Genomic DNA, 6057 nt, shown 5'->3' on the forward strand with positions numbered 1-6057 from the left:
AGCACACAGCCCCACACGGGGCTCGAATACACAGAAAGCAAGATCATGACCTAAGCTGAAGTTGGATGCCCTACCGACTGAGCCACCTAGGTGCCCCTACAAGAGATTCATTTTATTTTTTTTTTAATTTTTTTACATTTATTTTTGAGAGACGGAGTGACAGCATGAGCAGGGGAGGGAGCAGAGAGAGAGGGAGACACTGAATCCGAAGCAGGCTCTAGGCTCTGAGCTGTCCGCTCAGAGTCCAATGCAGGGCTCGAACCCACAAACCGTGAGATCATGACCTGAACCAAAGTCACTTAACCGACTGAGCCACCCAAGTGCTCCAACAGACTCATTTCAGACCTAAACACACCTTCAGACTTTAAGTAAGGGGACAGAGAAACATCTATCATGCTAATGGTCACCAAAAGAAAACCGGAGTAGCCATAGTTATATCAGACAATCCAGATTGTAAAATAAAGACCGTAACAAGAGATGAAGAAGGGCATTATATCATAATTAAAGGGTCTATCCACCAAGAGGATCTAACAATTGTAAACATTTATGCCTCCCATGTGGCAGAACCCAAATATATAAATCAATTAATCACAAATATAAAGAAACTCATTGATAATAATACCATAATGGTAGGGGACTTCAACACCCCACTTAGAGTAACAGACAGATCATCTAAGCAGAAAACCAACAAGAACACAATGGCTTTGAATAACACACTGGACCGGATGTACTTCACAGATACATTCTGAACATTTCATACTAAAGCAGCGGAATACACAAACTTCTCGAGTGCATATGGAACATTCTCCAAAATAGATCACACGCTAGGACACAAATCAGCCCTCAACAAGTACAAAAAGATTGAAATCATACTGTGAATATTTTCAGACCACAACGCTATGAAACTTGCAACCAAATGAAACTTGGTATCAACCACAAGAAAAAAATCTGGAAAGACAACGAATAAGGAGATTAAAGAACATCCTACTAAAGAATGAATGGGCTAACCAAGAAGTTAAAGAGGACATTAAAAAGTACATGGAAGCCAATGAAAATGAAACCACGACAGCCCCAAACCTCTGGGATGCAGCAAAGGCAGTCATAAGAGGGAAGTATATAGCAATCCAGGCCTTCCTAAAGAAGGAAAAAAAGTCTCAAACACACAACCTAACCTTACACCTAAGAGACCTGGAAAAAGAACAGCAAATACAACCCAAAACTAGCAGAAGACAGGAAATAATAAAAATTAGAGCAGAAATCAATTCTATTGAGAAAAAAAAAAACAGATCAATGAAACCAGGAACTGGTTCTTTGAAAGAATTAACAAAATTGATAAAACCCCTAGCTAGTTTGATCAAAAAGAAAAAGGAAAGGACTCAAATAAATAAAATCAAGAACGAAATGGGAGAGATCACAACCAACACAGCAGAAATACAAACAATGATAAGAGAATATTATGAGCTATTATACGCCAATAAAATGGGAAATCTGGAAGAAATGGACAAATTCCTAGAAACATATAAACTACCAAAACTGAAACAGGAAGAAATAGAAAATTTGAACATATCCATAATCGGTAAAGAAAGTGAATTAGTAATCAAAAATATCCCAAAAAACAAGAGTCCAAGGTCAGATGGCTTCCCCGGGGAATTCTACCAAACATTTAAAGAAGAGTTAACACATATTCTTTTGAAGCTGTTCCAAAGAATAGAAATGAAAGAAAAACTTCCAAACTCATTCTACAAGGCCAGCATTACCTTGATTCCAAAACCAGACAAAGACCTCACAAAAAGGAAACTATAGACCAATTGCCCTGATGAAACATGGATGCAAAAATTCTCACCAAGATACTAGCCAACCGGATCCAACAGTACATTAAAAAATTATTCACCACGACAAGTGGGATTGTTATACCTGGGATGCAGGGCTTGTTCAATATCTGCAAAAAAATCAATGTGATTCACCACATCAATAAAAGAAAGAATAAGAACCACATGATCCTCTCAATAGATGCAGAGAAAGCATTTGACAAAATACAGCATCCTTTCTTGATAAAGACTCTCAAGAAAGTAGGGATAGAAGGATCATACCTCAAGATCATAAAAGCCATATATGCAAGACCCACCGTTAATTTCATTCTCAATGGGGAAAGACTGAGAGCTTTCCTCCTAAGGCCAGGAACACGACAGGGGTGTCCATTCTCATCACTGTTATTCAACATAGTATTGGAAGTCTTAGCCTCAGCAATCACACAACACAAAGAAATAAAAGGCATCCTAATCAGCCAGGAGGAAGTCAAACTTTCACTCTTCACAGATGGCATGATACTCAATATGGGAAACCCAAAAGATTCTACCAAAAAACTGCTAGAACTGATCCATGAATTCAGCAAAGTTGCAGGATATAATATCAATGCAGAGAAATCGGTTGCATTTCTATACACCAATAATGAAGCAGTAAAAAGAGAAATCAAGGAATTGATCCCATTTACAATTGCATCAAAAACTGTAAAATACGTAGGAATAAACCTAACCAGAGAGGTGAAAAATCTATACACTGAAAACTATAAAAAGCTCATGAAAGAAACTGAAGAAGATACACAAAAAAGGAAAAAGATTCCATGCTCATGGATTGGAAGAACAAATATCGTTAAAATATCGATACTACACAAAGCAATCCACATATTCAATGCAATCCGTATCAAAATAACACCAGCATTATTCATAGAGCTAGAACAAACAATCCTAAAATTTGTATGGAACCAGAAAAGACCCTGAACAGCCAAATACAAATCAAAACCACAATGAGATACCACCTCACACCTGTCAGGATGGCTAATATTAACAACTCAGGCAACGACAGATGTTGGCAAGGATGCGGAGAAAGAGGGATGCTGTTGCATTGCTGGTGGGAATGCAAACTGGTGCAGCCACTCTGTAAAACAGTATGGAGGTTTCTCAAAAAAATTAAAACTAGAACTACCCAATGACCCAGCAATTGCACTACTAGGTATTTATCCAAGGGATACAGGCAGCTGTTTCAAAGGGGTGCATGCACCCCCATGTTTATAGCAGCACTATCAACAATAGCCAAAATATGGAAAGAGCCCAAATGTCCCATCAACTGATGAATGGATAAAGAAGATGTGTGTGTCTGTGTACACACACACATACACACACACACACACACACACAGACTGGAGTATTACTTGGCAATCAAAAAGAATGAAATCTTGCCATTTGCAACAACATGGATGGAACTAGAGGGTATTATGCTAAGCGAAAATAGAGAAAGACAAATATGACTTCACTCATATGTGGAATTTAAGATATAAAACAGATGAACATAAGGGAAGGGAAGCAAAAACAGTATAAAAACAGGGAGGGGGACAAAACTCAAGAGACTCTTAAACATAAAGAAAAAACTGAGGGTTGCTGGAGGGGTCGTGGGTGGGGGAATGGACTAAATGGGTAAATGGGCAAGGGGTATTAAGGAGAACACTCACTGGGATGAAAACTTGGTATTATATGTAGGGGATGAATCACTGGATTCTACTCCTGGAATCATTATTGCACTATATGCTAACTGACTTGTAAATTACAAGTAAATTAAAAAAAAGAGTTGGGATGCTCAACTGACTGAGCCACCCAGGCGCCCCAAACTGTCTTTTTAAAAAAAAATTTTATGTTTATTTTTGAAAGAGACAGAGTGTGAGCGGTGGGGAGGGGAGCAGATAGAGAGGAGACAGAATCTAAAGCAGGCTCCAGGCTCCAGGCTCCGAGCTGTCAGCACAGAGCCTGACGCAGGGCTCATGAACCATGAGATCATGACCTGAGCCAAAGTCGGACGCTCAACCGACTGAGCCACCCAGGCGCCCCAAAAATGTTTTTTAAAGAGCTGCAGAGGGGCGCCTGGGTGGCTCAGTCAGTTGAGCGTCCGACTTCAGCTCAGGTCATGATCTCGCGGTCCATGAGTTCCAGCCCTGCATCGGGCCCTGTGCTGACAGCTCAGAGCCTGGAGCCTGTTTCAGATTCTGTGTCTCCCTCTCTCTCTGACTCTCCCCCGTTCATGCTCCTTCTCTGTCTCAAAAATAAATAAACGTTGGGGCGCCTGGGTGGCTCAGTGGGTTAAGCGGCCGACTTCGGCTCAGGTCACAATCTCACAGTTCGTGAGTTCGAGCCCCGCGTCGGGCTCTGGGCTGATGGCTCAGAGCCTGGAGCCTGTTTCTGATTCTGTGTCTCTCTCTCTCTCTGCCCCTCCCCCGTTCATGCTCTGTCTCTCTCTGTCTCAAAAATAAATAAACATTAAAAAAAAATTTAAAAATAAATAAACGTTAAAAAAAATAAAAAAAAAAGAGCTGCAGAGATATTTAACATCAAAGTATGATATTTGTAATTTACCTTGGATAACTCAGCAAAAAACCCATATTTAAAACAAATACGTAAAAATGCTAACAGATGTTAAACCTGAGTGGCAAGTATATGCTATTAATTATCCTCATAATGAAAAGGATATATTCATAATGAAATATATTCATAATGAAAAGGGAGGTAAACCCCATGTGTTTAGGGCAGGGGGCACACTTTCTAGGAGCTCAGTCTAATGGAGGTGACGGAGGTAAAGAGAAAAATAGAACCTGGAATGATACAGGGAAGTATGGGGTACTCTGGGCATACAGAGAAGTGTCAAAAGCAGGCGGACTTGGGGAGGGTGATTAAGGAATGGATGACCAGGAAAGGGGGGCTCTTAAGCTGGTTCTAAAATCAGTTTTATTACATAAGTAAACATTTATGTTTAAAAAACATCAGAGGGGTGCCTGGATGGCTCAGTCAGTTAAGCCTCCAACTTCAGCTCAAGTCATGATCTCATGGATCGTGAGTCCGAGCCCCCCGTTGGGCTCTGTGCTGACGGCTCAGAGCCCAGAGCCTGCTACAGATTCTGTGTCTCCATCTCTCTCTGCCCCTCCTGTGCTCTGTCTCTGCCTGTCTCTGTGTCTCTCTCTCAAAAATAAACATTAAAAAATTTTTTTAAATAAGTAAAGTCAGTTTTATTACAAAAGCACTGCATGCCCGCTGTTGAAGTGAGGAAGGCACGCTGCACGCAGGGAGAGACTGGCATCACAGGCAGATGGACTTCTGTACTAAGTAACAGAAGCGAGAGAAAGAACACGGACTACTGAGGAGACGGAAAGCACGTCTCAGGCTACAGAGGACGCTGCAAGGGTGACAGGGCACGTGTGATTAGACAGGGAGCCAGCAGGGTCCAAACTTTACCCTGAAGGCCACAGAGAGCCACTGAAGGATTGTAAGTAGGGGACAGACACGCTCACACTTGTGCTCTAAGGAAGTTCGCTCTTCCAGCAGTGAGGAAGAAAAGTGACAACGGGGGCCAGGAAACCCAGGTGACATCAGAGGAAAAGACACCTTCATGTCATGTGTCCCCAGAAGTGGCACCCTCTGTCAATCATCAGCCAGGAGAGGGCACAAAAAGGTGGCTTTTTGAGAGGCACCACCCCACAGGGGGTGTCTTCCATAAACCAGCTGCTGGCCCGAAAGGGTCCTTTATGATGTGCCTTTTTATTTATTTATTTATTTATTTATTTATTTATTTATTTATTTGTTTATTTTTAATTTTTTTTTTCAACGTTTATTTATTTTTGGGACAGAGAGAGACAGAGCATGAACGGGGGAGGGGCAGAGAGAGAGGGAGACACAGAATCGGAAACAGGCTCCAGGCTCTGAGCCATCAGCCCAGAGCCTGACGCGGGGCTCGAACTCACGGACCGCAAGATCATGACCTGGCTGAAGTCGGATGCTTAACCGACTGCGCCACCCAGGCGCCCCTATTTTTAATTTTTTTAATGTTTATTTATATTTGAGAGAGAGAGAGAGAGAGAGAGAGAGAGATGGAGTGTGAGCGGAGGAGGGGCAGAGAGAGAAGGAGACACGGAATCTGAAGCAGGCTCCGGGCTCCGAGCTATTAGCATAGAGCCCGACGCGGGGCTTGAACTCATGAACCCCAAGATCATGACCTGAGCCGAAGTCAGACGCTTAACCG

The sequence above is a fragment of the Prionailurus viverrinus genome, chromosome X, assembly GCF_022837055.1.
Source record: "Prionailurus viverrinus isolate Anna chromosome X, UM_Priviv_1.0, whole genome shotgun sequence".
Lineage (NCBI taxonomy): Eukaryota > Metazoa > Chordata > Mammalia > Carnivora > Felidae > Prionailurus > Prionailurus viverrinus.